Source organism: Trachemys scripta, chromosome 1 (assembly GCF_013100865.1).
Source record: "Trachemys scripta elegans isolate TJP31775 chromosome 1, CAS_Tse_1.0, whole genome shotgun sequence".
Lineage (NCBI taxonomy): Eukaryota > Metazoa > Chordata > Testudines > Emydidae > Trachemys > Trachemys scripta.
Genome location: NC_048298.1, coordinates 151,339,449 through 151,353,754, shown reverse-complemented (window position 1 = coordinate 151,353,754; position 14,306 = coordinate 151,339,449). Strand labels below are relative to the sequence as shown.

Sequence of the window (14,306 nt, the reverse complement as noted above, 5' to 3'; positions counted from 1 at the left end):
ACCTCCCAACACATACACCTCTACCCCGATACAACGCAACCCAATATAACATGAATTCGGATATAACGCGGTAAAGCAGCACTCCGGGGATGCCCTCCAGCGGATCAAAGCAAGTTTGATATAACGTGGTTTCACCTATAACGCAGTAAGATTTTTTGGCTCCCGAGGACAGCGTTATATCGGGGTAGAGGTGTACTTGTGTTGTTGTTGTTACTTCTTGGTACTTCCTGCAATGCACATATATTCTCTGTAATTTTATTCTTTCAAAGTGCTGTTATTTTAGTTTTTTGACTGGTCTATGCATCTCATAATTTTATTTCTCGCTCATGTTTAAATTTAAATTCTTTCAGTAGTGAGTTCTAAAATGCCTAACTTCTCCTGGCTGGAGTAATTATCCCTATTGTAGCTTTTTAAAAATATATATTATCGTTCGGTTTTTTGTTTCTACTGATGGTGCACAGCCGCACATTACCTCGACATTGGTGCACATAACAAAACTCATTCCGCACATGGATGGAAAAAATTAGAGGGAACATTGACCCAAAAGGGGGACTGGCAAGGCTGTTGTAGGGGAAGTTGTGAGATCACCTTTTTCCTTGCCTTCAGAGCTGCCCAGCTCTGAAGGCAGCACCACTGCTCTGCAGCAGTGCAGAGGTAAGGGTAGCATAGGCCTTGTCTGCACAGTAAAGCAGCTTTCTTTGGTGTAACTCCAGAGGTGTACACACTGCCAAGCCACTCAGTGTGCAGAAACTGCACAGTTGCAGTGTTGTAAAAAAAAACAACACACCCTGACAAGAGACATACAGCTTTCTGCACTGGGGCTACAGCACTGCGGTGCCAGTGTAGACACCCAGGTCGATTACAGTGCTGCAATTGGCCTCCGGGAGGTGTCCCACAATGCCTGTTCTCACCTCTCTGGTCATCAGTTTGAATTCTACTGCCCTGCCCTCAGGTGACCAACCATGAGCCCCACTCTGTAAATTCCTTGGGAATTTTGAAAGCCCCTTTCCTGTTTGCTCGGTGACACGTGCAGTGGTCTCAGTGCATCTTTCCAGGTGTCCACGCCTGCTCCACGCACCAGGCAATTGCCTCACTTGGAGCCATGCCGAGCTGCTGGACCTTATGAGCATTTGGGGAGAGGAGGCTGTCTAGTCCCAGCTGTGCTCCAGCATAGGAATTATGATACCTACGGACAGATTTCACGATGCATGACAGAAAGGGGCCATGACCGGGACACACTGCAGTGCAGGGTCAAAGTGCAGGAACTGCGGAACGCCTACCACAAGGCACGGGAGGCAAACAGCCACTCCGGTGCTGCACCAATGAGCTGTTGGATCTACGAAGAGCTGGACGTGATACTCGGTGGCGACCCCACCTCCACTGTGGCTACTTCAGTGGCTCGCATGCCAGTCGAGAGCGGACCTAGCCAGGAGGAGGAAATCTTGAACGAGGATGTGGATGGGGACCCAGAGGCAGAGGACGAATCAGAAGTCAGAAATGCATGCAGCCAGGTGCTCTTCTCTACCCTGGCACGGACTAGCCAGTCACAGCTGTCGGAGCTTGGCAAAGCACAAACAGGAGAGGAGGCCCCTGGTAAATGGCTTTGATTTGGGGAATCACTAAAGCAAGTTGTTGGGGGCAGGCGGGTTGTAGAAAGCAGGCTTGTGTCTATATGATGCACGTACCACCACATGCCTAGTCTGAGCGGCAGAACAGAGTGCTGATTGACTCTCTCACTTCACGGGAATCTCCCTCCGAGATCTCCAGGAATCTCTCGTGGAGATACTGGCCAATCTGCTGCTGCAGGTTCTTTGGCAGAGCTGCTTTGTTCCTTGCCCCATTAAGGGTAACTTTGCCATCACTGTGGGGTGGGGGGGACCATTGCTGCACACAAGCGAGCTGCATAAGGGCCAAGGCAGAAGCTGCAGTCTTGAAGAAGACCCGCCCTTGATTCCCTGCTCAACTTCAGCAGTGAGGTATCTTCCATAATGAACACAGCCTGTGGAAAATGTGGGGACAGGAATGATTAAAAGCCCCCACCCCTTATAGTGCTGGCTTTCCCTAAGAGCCACGTGTACAGTATGGTCCTGGAACACTGATTTCCCTTGCCCCTGCAGTTACTCACCATTTTGGGGGTCCTGTGGCTCATGTGTGCTTGCCTGGGGTCAGCCAGTTAGTGACAGGTATGCGAATAGTGGCTGCGTTTTAAATCACTGAATCAGTGGTCTCTGTGTTGCAAACAATACTGCTTCTGTAAAATGTTGCATTTTGGCTTCACAGATAGGACCTTGGGAGCCCAGCCTCCCTCTTTGTTATCGCCGACTGAACGGCTGCACAGAATTAGAAAGCGGCCATGAAAAACTAAAGAGGACTTTCTGCGTGATGTCATGATGCATTCCACGGCCAAAAAACAAGAATTGAAGAACTGGCGGGACAGCAAGAAGAGGGACTGAAAGGAGAATGTGGCACATCAGAACGAAGCCACAGAGCGGCTCTTAAAGGTTATGGAGCACCAAGTGAACACGTTCCAAGCGCTTCTATCACTACAAACCAAGTAGCTCCATGCCTGCCCTTCCCTGAAGCTGCTGTCACAAAACTCTTTTCCATGCGCCCCCCCTGACACCGCCAACACACTCTTATCAACCTGCTGGCTCCAGTCTTTACCCGCTGCATTCCACTCCTGCCCCATCACAGTCCAGCCCTTTGGACTCCCAGTACCCACTACACTCAACACCTGTCCCTCTGCAGTTCAGCCCTGCTGAAGTACAGTACCAGCTGCATTGTACTCCAAAAGACAAGGCTGCATATGATACCTGGACATACACAAATCGTTAGCCATCCCAGGACCTCACCTCCTCCTGGGACCCTCCCTTCCCCCATCCCCCACAGTGCTGATGTGTTTTTTGGTTTGTCTCTCTCCTCCGGTTGTTTTTTAATAAAATAATTGTTTTGGTTTGAAAGCAGTCTTTATTCCATTAATTGAAAGCAAACAGAGCCCTGCAAAGCAACAAGCAATTTTCTTAAACCTTCAAAGTGCATCGTCTACACTAATCACAATCACCTCCTAGCATTACAAGCACTGCACTCCCGAGCATAGCAACAAATATTAGTGGATTTCAGCTTCAAATTATTGCCTCAAGACATCCCTGATCCTTATGGCCCTGCACTGTGCCCCTCTAATAGCCCTGGTCTCTGGCTGTTCAAATTCAGCCTCCAGGCACTGAGCCTCAGCGGTCCAGCCCTGAGTAGGGTGACTAGACATCCCGATTTTATCGGGACTGTCCCGATATTTGGTTGTTTGTCCCGCGTCCCGACCAATGTATGGTCAGGACACTGGACAAACAAGCAATTTTGCCCTCCCTGGAGGGCTCTCGCCCCCCCCCCACTCCCGACTCCACCTCCTCCATCCCCCATTGGCTCCCTCCCCAAATCCCCGCCCTCACCCCACCTCTTACCCATGCACGTGGCATTCCTCCTCCCTCCCAGGCTTGTTGCTGGAATGCCGGCCAAGCCTGGAGGGAGCGGGTGGTGGCCAGTGGTTCCTTCCCCGTGGGGTGGCGGGACATGCCGCATGTGCCCTGGGGGGGGGGGGGGCGCAGTGGCCACGGCGCGGCTGGCCCCCGCAAAACAGCCTTTTTTTTTCCCCCCCCCCCGCGCATCCCAATATCCCCCTTCCTTTCCCCCCTGCGTCCCGATATTTCCCGTCAGTGATCTGGTCACCCTAGCCCTGAGTGAAGCTTTCATCCTTCCCTTCACAAATATTATGGAGCGTACAGCAAGCAGCTATAAGCATAGGATTATCGTCATCGGCCAGGTCCAGCCTCCCACATAGGCAGCACCAGCGGTCCTTTAAATGGCCAAAAGCACACTCAACAGTCATTCTGCACTTGCTCAGCCTGTTGATGAACATCTCCTTGCTGCTGTCAAGGTGCCCCATGTACAGTTTCATAAGCCACAGCATTAAGGAGTAGGCAGGGTCTCCCAGGATCACAATGGGCATTTTGACTTCCCCTGCGGTGATCTTCTGGTCCGGGAAGAAAGTTCCTGCTTCCTGAACAGGCCAGTGTTCCGAAAGATGCGTGCGTCATGCACCTTTCCAGACCAGCCTGCGTTAATGTCCGTGAAACACCCATGGTGATCCACAAGTGCCTGGAGAACCATAGAGAAATACCCCTTCCAAGTAACGTACTCAGTGGCTAGGTGATCTGGTGCGAGAATTGGCATGTGTATGCCATCTATTGCCCCTCCGCAGTTAGGGAAGCCCATTTGTGCAAAGCCATCGACAATTTCATACACGTTGCCCAGAGTCATGGTCTTTTGGATCAGGATAAGATTAATGGCCCTGCACACTTCCGTCAACATGAGTCCAACGGTCGATTTTCCCATTCCGAGCTGGTTAGCGACCGATCAGTAGCAGTCTGGAGTAGCCAGCTTCCATAGTACAATTGCCACACACTTGTCCAATGGCAGGGCAGCTCTCATTCTCGTGTCCTTGCGCCGCATGGCTGGGGTGAGCTCATCACACAGTCCCACAAAAGTGGCTTTCCTCATCTGAAAGTTCTGCAGCCACTGCTCATCATCTCAGACATGCATCATGATGTGATCCCACGACTCAATGCTTGTTTCCTGAGCCCAAAAGCGGCATTTCGCTGTGGTCAGCACCTCCATAAATGCCACAAGCAATCTCATGTCGTAGCTACTAATGCGTGGCAAAATCAATCTCGCACTCCTCTTGCCTTTGTAGTTTAAGGAATAACTCCACTGCCACTCTTGATGTGTTAGTGGGAGCGAGCAGCATAGTGGTCTACAGTGCAGGATCCATTCCTGCAGACCAAAGAGGCAGTACACAAACCAGTACACAAACCAACTGAAAGTCAAGTATCAGAGGGGTAGCCATGTTAGTCTGGATCTGTAAAAAAGCAACAAAGAGTCCTGTGGCACCTTATAGATTAACAGGTGTATTGGAGCATAAGCTTTCGTGGGAATACGCCCACGGAAGCTTATGCTCCAATACATCTGCTAGTCTATAAGGTGCCACAGGACTCTTTGTCACTTCAAACCAATTGAAAGATGGCGCCAAATGCAGACGGAAGCACAGGGATTGCTGGGATGCAAAGCATGCATCCTGGGGCATTGGGACCCAGGATGCCCCACAATCCCCTTCACCGTCACACAAGTCTTAGCGGCAGAAGAGGAAGGGATGCTCTGTGGAACAGCTACCCAGAGTGCACCACTCCAAATACCACTGAAAGTGCCACAAGTGTGAACACGCTATTGCACAGGCAGCTGACAGTGTGAACACACAACAGCGGTTTCCTTTCAGCGCTCTCTGAGCGGTGCTGTAACTGCCGGCGATGTAACTCTGCCAGTGTAGACATACCCATAGTTACTTAGCTCTGTAGGGATCTGCACGGATGCAGCAAAAGAATGTCCAGTACCAAGAGCAGGGTGGGGGATCATCACAGTCTGAAATATTTTCAAAGAGGGGCCCAGCAAAATGTGTTTGAGAATGCCTACCTTAAAGAATGAGAAAACTTTTGAGGAACCTCTTGTTAACATTGTGGCACCTAAGCACTGTAAAAAGGTAAAAAGTGCTATTTTGATTTTTCTCATGCATCATATAGAAGCAACAACAACAACAAAAAAGGCACATCCCTAATTTTTGTACTCTCCTTGGAATAACCTTTAATTGCAAATCAGAAATCTAATACAAATACTGTGGAAGTTTTCCAGGGTGATATACATATACATCTTTGGTTACTATTTCCATTCAGTTTGGCTACAATGCAACTGTCTGTCATTACAGAAAGAATCTCATCCCAATGCTAAGGTCTTGAATGTTCAGCCAAGTAAAAATTTTCTTTGCCTAATGGCTTTGTAACTATGTAAACAGACAAATATTTTTATGCATTACAAACTTAACAGAAGATGGGAGAGACAAAGTATTTACAAATTTCAGGTTGATATAGGGCCCAGTCCAGTCTCCATTCAAGTAAATGGAAAGACTCCCAGTGATTTCCGTGGGTTTTGGTTCAGGCCTATAATCAGGTAAACTCCCACTGAAATCAGTGGAAATTTTGCTGAATAAAGACTGCAAGATTGGGCTCATAATTTTAAATAACTATAATCTGAATATTGACTGTCAAAACCAAAATACACTGTTCAAATCATACTCTGGAAAGCCACCATTTGGCTAGGTAGAATGCAGCACACAAATAGAAACTTCGATTTTTTTTCAGTGACAAAAAAGTAGCTGTCTTTGCATAATACTTAAACAGTCTATCAAAAGATTACCTGTAAACTATTGTTTGTTTTAAAATGCACTTGGTGTTAACTATATTTTAGTAAGGGAAAAAAATCACACCTTCTTTTGATAACAAGGGGCACTCAATTTAAAAAAAAAATTCTGTTTGAGGGTGTTTTTATTTACTATTGTTGCAAGTTAACACCTAGGATTGCTGTAACTGAAAGAGACTAGATTTCAGAGTAGCAGCACTGTTAGTCTGTATCCGCAAAAAGAACAGGAGTACTTATGGCACCTTAGAGACTAACAAATTTGTTAGTCTCTAAGGTGCCACAAGTACTCCTGTTCTTTTTGTGAAAGAGACTAAAAAGGGGTGGGGTGAGGGGGGGGAGAATCTCTCTTCAGATTTGTCTGAAGACTGCATTTGACAGCACTGTGCCTATAATCAGTTTGCTATAAAGGGTTTTCCCCATCTACGTGGGTTTTTCCAACAGGAACATGAGACAGACAGAGAGAAGAAAAACTTATTTTTATATTATATATATCCCTGTAACATCAGATTTTTCATGCTATTAAATACAGGGTCCTCTCAGCTTATAGTTCTTCAGACTTGAAATTTGGCAAACAAATTTGCACGGCAAGTAGATATAAATATAGTTAAAGAGAGATCAGCGAAACTACCACTTGGATCAGCTGGCAGGAGAGTAAGTATCTGTACTAACGAAAGCGTACTAAGTGGTTTTACTCCTTGCGATTGCTACTTGAATATTTTCACAAAAATAGGCGGGCTGTGCCTTGGTGTTTCCTGCTCCCAGAAATCAGAGGAAAAAAGGCAACGCCTCCGGAGCTCCCATTACGGACCCAGAGTCGATCTTTTCGGCAGGCATTAGGAGGATTTAGAAGCAAGCGCGAGATGTCCCCCCATGTGCTCTCCCGCAGCTCCGAACGCGGCGCTAGCAATCCCACTCCGCCTCCCTGACATCGGTTCGCGGCCCCGTTCACACCGCTCCCCGGGGGACCCGAATTCATGCCGGAAAGGGGGCAAGCAGGAGACACACACACGCCCCTACGGAGGGGTCCGCTCCCATCGCCAGCTCGGAGCAGCGCCTGTGCCCTTCGCCTCCGAAACGCGCTCCCCGGGCCAGCCTGCCTGGGGCGCGCCTCTGGCTCCCTGCGCTACAGGGCGGGCTGCCTCGCCAGGGCACTGGAGAACCCAGCCGCGTTCACACCGCCCCTGCCCTGCTCCCAGCCCCCGGCAACCAGACCGCCACAAGAGGAGCCACCCCCTGCCCGCGGCCTTCCTGGGAGCGCAGCTTCCTCCACCTGACCCAGCAGCAGCAAGGCGCAGAACAGCCCCCCGCAGTGCAGCGCCGGGGGCCAGCCCCAACCCCGCTCTCTCCCCCTCCCCGCCTCGCCTCCCTTCCCCTCCCCTCCCCTCCCATCGCTGGCACTTTACTCACTGTGCCTGCCTGGCTGCGGGACTCCGCTCCCTCTCACTGCCCCCAGCCCGCGCGGGCCAGCCTGCGGAGCAAACAAGCGCGTGGGAGGGGGGTTAGCCCGGGAACGCCGCCCCCGGCATGCTGGGGGCTGGCGGCTGGCGGTGGGAGGGCGCTGCTGGCTGGCTCGGGCTGAGCTGCTTCCAAGTGCCCCGAAAGCAGCAGACGACGTCCAGGAGCCCGGGGAGCGTGGCCAGAGGCAGGCCCCGCCTTCTGCCAGATGTTGCAGCGACAGCTGCTTTCTCGGAGCGCGTCTCCCGTTAGGTAGAACGCAGGCAAGCCAGGGGACCCTTCCCCCGCTACACTGGCCGGACACCCACAGAAGCCGTTCGCTAGAGTCCAGCTGGGAGCTGACGAGACAGGCGTGGAGGGAAGGGGTCTCAGCGTGGGTTCCCAGGGCTTTGAACAGAAATAACTTTCGTTTGAGCACCCTGCGCTGCAGAGGTCAATCTGCTTTGCAATAGGCAGACAGCGGATGTTGCGTAAATGAGGCGCGGACTGGAGTCTAAACTGACAGAGAGAGTAAGAAGGGAGTGCAGCCCTCTGAATCCCAGGATATCAGAGACCCCAAGTGGGGCAGGGAATAGCTTTTATTCTACCGATTTCTGCTGGTGAGAGAGACAAGCTTTCAGATCTGAAGAAGAGAGCTCTGTGTACGCTCCAAAGTGTGTCTCTCTCACCAAGATCTTGGTCTAATAAAAATATATTACCTCACCCGCCTGCTCTCTTTAATAGGGTAACGGATACAGGCAAGAGGCGCTTTTAGCAGTGTGAACAGCACATCATTTTCAGCAGCTGATAGCAAAGTGGGTTTGATTAAAATCGAGCTCCATGACAGAAGGGTTGTGATTTAAGATGAATTTCGCAGGCCAGTACTTGTCCCACTTGCTTCCAGACTCATTTGCAGGATGTTGTAAAAACGGCAAGGATAATTAGAGAAACCATTCTCCACCCTCCTGTGTGTCATTATTTCCTATCATGCAAATAGTTTATTTGTGCTGGGCAACGTCCTGAAGCCAACACTATGGCATCCTAGAACCATGTTAGTCTGAGTAACTTAATTCCAAGATTTCATTCCACGGGGAATGAAAACACAGTGTTAGCTAGTGCCAATTAACTATTTTTCTTTAGAGACTATTCTACCTTCAGTGACAAGTAAGAGAACTCTGGTCTACTGGCCTGAATACACACCCAAGAGCCAGTACCCCTGAAGTCTAATTCCATCTCTGACACTGACTCCCTCTATGACCTTGGGCAATTCAGTTAACTCAGCCTCTGTTTCCCCATCTGTACAATGGAGATGATACCTTTCTCATAGAGTGTTGTATGGATTGGTTAAGTTTCTAAAAATCTTTGAAAATGTTAAGTAGTAGACATAATAACCACAATAGCTCTATATATGCTGATGTACCTGTGAGTAGCTAGTATATTTTTATGTTTAAAATATCAATGGGCCAAGCATAGGCAATGTTTTAGTTCCTGTCCTTGCTGATCAAGTGCCCTGTGCTATTTGAAGGGCTTTACCATTAGAAGCTGCCATAAACCTCATTAAATAATCAGGTGTACATGCAAATTAACAGGAGTACTTGTGGCACTTTAGAGACTAATAGATTTATTTGAGCATAAGCTTTTGTGGGCTACAGCCCACTTCATTGGATGCATGCAGTGGAAAATACAGTAGGAAGATATATATATATATACACAGAGAACATGAAACAATGGGTGTTACCATACACACTATAAGGACAGTGATCAGTTAAGGTGAGCTATTATCAGCAGGAGAGAAAAAGAACTGTTTGTAGTGGTAATGAAAATGGCCCATTTGCAGCAGTTGACAAGAAGATATGAGGAACTGTAGGGTGCAGGGGGGGGGGGGTAATAAGCCTGGGGAAATAGTTTTACTTTGTGTAATGGCCATCCACTCCCAGTCTTTGTTCAAGCCTAATTTAATGGTGTCCAATTTGCAAATTAATTCCAATTCAGCAGTCTCTCGTTGGAGTCTGTTTTTGAAGTTTTTTTGTTGTAATATTGCAACTTTTAGGTCTGTAATCAAGTGGCCAGGGAGATTGAAGTGTTCTCCAACTGGTTTTTGAATATTATAATACTTGACATCAGTTGGAGAACACTTCAGCAAATACCTATTCTTCTCCTTACCAGATCTGCATACAGTGGAGGGATTTTCTTACCTGTTACCACTATGGAAGAGGTTTATCTTTTAATCATCTCCCAAAACAAATTACAGAGCCACAAAGGAATCTTATCTCTTTTATTCCTGTTGTCAATGTTGTTCTAAAACTCCCAACTGTATAGTATTCATATACTCAGTTTTGGGCAGGTCACCTGGGTGGGGTTGATCTAGTTAGGTTTTACAAATAATGATAGCAGGAAGCACATTACTCATCCAGGTGTAGATGTGCCTTAATTTATACCCTCAGACTGATGCTTCTGGATGAAAACTTCTTTTTCCTCCTTACCTTAAAAACCTTGTAGGAGAAGAGTATTTGACTGACTAAAAGTGAAAAGTTACTCCTTCTCCTATTCCCGTCTAATTAATATATTTTCTCTTACTGATTTCCATCTTAAATTACCTCTTGTTACAATTGTTTCTTCTTAATTCTTAAGTGAATCTGCAGCATGCTAGAAGTTACTCACTCTTTCTTTCTTTCCTGCTGGCCTTTCCTTTGGAACCAACAAACAGCACTTACCTGACTTCAGTCATGTGCAAACAACATATGATCCTTCTGATCCTGTTCTGACCATCAGCAAGTTCCTTACCTGGGACCAGACCAAAATTCTAGGAGTTAACAGTTGAAAAGCCCAACTGTCAATTCAGTGAGGAGAGAAAAAGCCAGGGGAACTAAACCCCATCCAGGTAGCATTAGGGGCAGGATTTTCCCCAAATGTCTGTCTTCATTTATTGTTCCTTTTTGGATCTATCACATGCTCCCAAGAAGTCACCTGAACCCACAAATTAATGAGAGCAGCAAGATCAGGCAACTATAAGAGGAACCATTTCAGAAGTTGCTGCTGATGGCTGAACAGAAACACACCATATCCTATCAGTTCCCAAGAAAGAGAGTCAGCCATTTCCTGATAAATATTTCCTAAACATCAGGGCAGCCAACTACATCTGATTGACTCAGCAAGAAGCAAGTATTTAAAATGAAAATACATAAAGCACTAGGCAAGCAATGAAGTGGTTGCAGTAAAGCCATTTGGCTGAGATCACCTGCAGTACTGGTTTAATATCTAGTACACCTCTACCTCGATATAACGCGGCCCGATATAACCCGAATTCAGATATAACGCGGTAAAGTAGTGCTCGGGGGGCGGGGCTGCGCACTGCGGCGGATCAAAGCAAGTTCGATATAACGCGGTTTTAGCTCCTGAGGACAGCGTTATGTCAGGGTAGAGGTGTATTATTGTCCTCATTGATGGGAGTCATCAAGATTCCAAACAACCATTAATGGCCCACATTTTGCATAATTACAATAGGGCCTCAGAGTTATAGTTCATATTTCTAGTTTCAGATACAAGAGTGATACAGTTATACAAATAGGATGATCACACTCAGTAGATTATAAGCTTTGTAATAATACTTTACAAGAGACCTTTTGCATAAAGCATATTCCAGTTACATTATATTCACTCATTAGCATATTTTTATAAAATCATATGAAGTGCAACGTCACACATCCTACCTAGCTAAATTCTTCCTGTAAGTCCAATAGGGTATAATATTTACATCCTAGGCTGGATTGTGGGACAGAGTTGCTTAAGCATCTGCTGCTTTGTGCTCTAGAGGTGGCTGCTCTTCAGTGGTGTGTGAAGTGATTCCTGTATGTATTTTGTAAATCAGGTTTTTAAAGCAGTGTGATAAAGAATTAGTCATTATCACCAGGACTGAAGGAGCATTGATCCTGGTAGATAAACAATGGACTTCCCTCAAAACATTTCTTTAGAAGGAACACCTACAACTGAAGTGTGAACAGGAACATGAAGTGTACACTTTACATCAACCACAACAGGATATTTGTTTTACAGTAGTAAGGACAGAATACGTAATATTGGGTGAGTGTAGCATTAAGCAGGGAAGACGACACTGCCAGCAGGAGCAGTTAGTCAGAACAAGCTCTACTAGGCTAGTTAAAATCAAGCAAGTGTACAGCCAATATTCCTAACTTCAAGTACAAAAATGATACATGCATACAAATAGGATGAATAGATTCAGTAGATCATAACCTTTACAGAGATATGTTACATGGCATATGTAGCATAAAACATATTCTAGTTATGTCATATATACATTCATACTCATATTCTATAAAGCCTTATGGGGGGCACTGTCACACCACCATTTACTCTAGTTCAAACCACTAAGTTCCCCTTGCCTCTGAAGCATCCCTAGCCTGTTTGCTGGAAACTGGGAATGGGCATGTGCTCCAGTTCTTTCATTTGCAATAATCTCTGGTGCTCCCTCTCCTTTTCTGTAACTTGCAACCTAAAAATCTCCAACTTTGCAATCACTTTACTGCTTTCACTCAGTTCCTTGTTTTTCTGTTCCTACTTCCCTTTCCCAAAATAAGCAAACAGAAATCAATAAACCAGTAACCACTTTGTCTGTTCTCCAGCCACCACACTTAAAACTCACTCAAAATCACTACCATTGTCGCCAATCAGCTGTGCACAGATCCTGTTCAACTACACCACTGAGACAGGTTTGGTCACCGAGACTCCCTTGGCATTGTCACCTGACGTGCTGAAATTACCTCTGAGCCTGTTTTCCCTGCCAGCTTGGGACTCCAGAACCCTGCCTTGTTGAGCCAGACACACCCGTCTGCTGCAACACAGACCCAGGTCTGGTCCACACCCCCAAAGCTGCAGACTTTAACCAAAAACTGCTCAGCAGGTCACCTATCTCCAGCACCCAGACACCCAGTTCCCAATGGGATCCAAACCTCAAATAAATCCATTTTACTCTGAATAAAGCTTATATGAGGTAAACTCATAAATTGTTCGCCCTCTATAATACTGATAGAGAGATATGCACAGCTGTTTGCTCCCCCAGGTATTAATCACTTACTCTGGGTTCATTAATAAACAAACATGATTTTATTAAGTATAAAAAGTAGGATTGAAGTGGTTCCAAATAATAACAGACAGAACAAAGTAAGTCACCAAGCAAAATAAAGCAAAAACACACAAGTCTAAGCCTAATACATTAAGAAACTGATTATAAAATCTTACCCTCAGAGATGTTCCAATAAGCTTTTTTCATAGACTAGACTCCTTCCTACTCTGGGCCCAATCCTTTCCCCTAGTACAGTCCTTGTTAGTTCCAGCAGGGGTGTTCACATGACTGGCAGCCACATTTGTTCTGCTCCACCCCCTTTTATAGCTTTGGCACAAAGCAGGACTCTTTTGTCTCTCTGGGTCCCCACCCCTCCTTCTAAATGGAAAAGCACCAGATTTAAGATGGATTCCAGTATCAGGTAACATGTTCACATGTCCTGTGAGACCCCAGACTCCATTCTTCCAGGGCTGGCCCACAGGTACCCGGGAAGGTTTGCAAGTAAACAGAGCCGTTTACAGGTCATTGATTCTGAAGCACCCTTAATGGCTTCCACTTAATATATTTACCTTAGTAATACAAGTTTATATCTTATTCTCCTAACTCCAGACATAGAAATAATACATGCAAACAAATAGAATGAACACACTCAGTAGATTATGAGCTTTGTAATGATACCTTGCAAGAGACCTTTTGCATAAAGCATATTCCAGTTACATCATATTCACATTCATAAAGTATATGGAGAGCAACATCACAGGGCGACAGGGGATGTTCATTCTCCCTGAAACACCTGGCATTAGCCGTTATCAGAAGACAGGATACTGGGCTAGATGGACCATTGGTCTAACTCAGTATGGCCGTTCTTATGTCCTTATGTCTGTGACAGGGTGCAGTGCTCACCAGGTGGTTCAGAAAAAGGGGGGAGGTGTGTGACAGGGTGCTAAGCAGAAAACTGCTTAGCCAACCCTCTGTCACTCCAGCTCCAATTAAGGGAGGTGAATTGGAGCTGGGTAGATCACCTGGCCCTGATTGGGGAAGCTGAAACAGCTGCTGTCTCATCAGGCTGGGGCTGGATAAAAGGTGGTGGGAACACAACCTGTAACTAAAAGCACCAGGTGAGCACTGCACCAAGGTTTCTGTGACTCTCTCAGCCCAGGAGGGGCAGAAGCCAGGAGGGCCCTGCAAAGACCCTGTTATACATGGGGGCTCGTCTGGGATTTGTGCCAGAGCAAGAGTTTGGTAGCCTGAGATAGAAGAGACCTTGTAGAGGCTAGGGTTACCATATCTATTAAATAAAAAAAGAGGCCCCTCCACGGGCCCTGGCCCCGCCCATTTCCCCACCCCTAGCCCCGCCCCAACTCCGCCCATTCCCCACCCTAACTCCCCCCCTCCCACTCCCAGCCACGGGGAAAGGGCTGCCCGAGCGCTACCGGCTTCACGGTTTGCTGGGCAGCCCCCAGACCCTGCGCGCCCGGCTGGCGCTTGCCCAGCG

At 47.1% G+C, this 14,306-nt stretch overlaps 1 protein-coding gene across 4 annotated transcripts in view; it reads right to left on the bottom strand.

The window, feature by feature from the left end:
• ST3GAL6 (ST3 beta-galactoside alpha-2,3-sialyltransferase 6) overlaps nt 1-8,192 on the bottom strand; it is an 85,488-nt gene extending 77,296 nt beyond the window's left edge. For 3 of the 4 annotated variants that reach the window (XM_034789858.1, XM_034789848.1, XM_034789866.1), the window contains exon 1: nt 7,705-8,192. The gene's annotated coding sequence lies outside the window, so the exon portion shown is untranslated. The remainder of the gene's footprint in view (nt 1-7,704) is intronic. The other variant, XM_034789881.1, reaches the window with a different exon arrangement.
• Between the last annotated feature and the right edge of the window lie 6,114 nt (nt 8,193-14,306).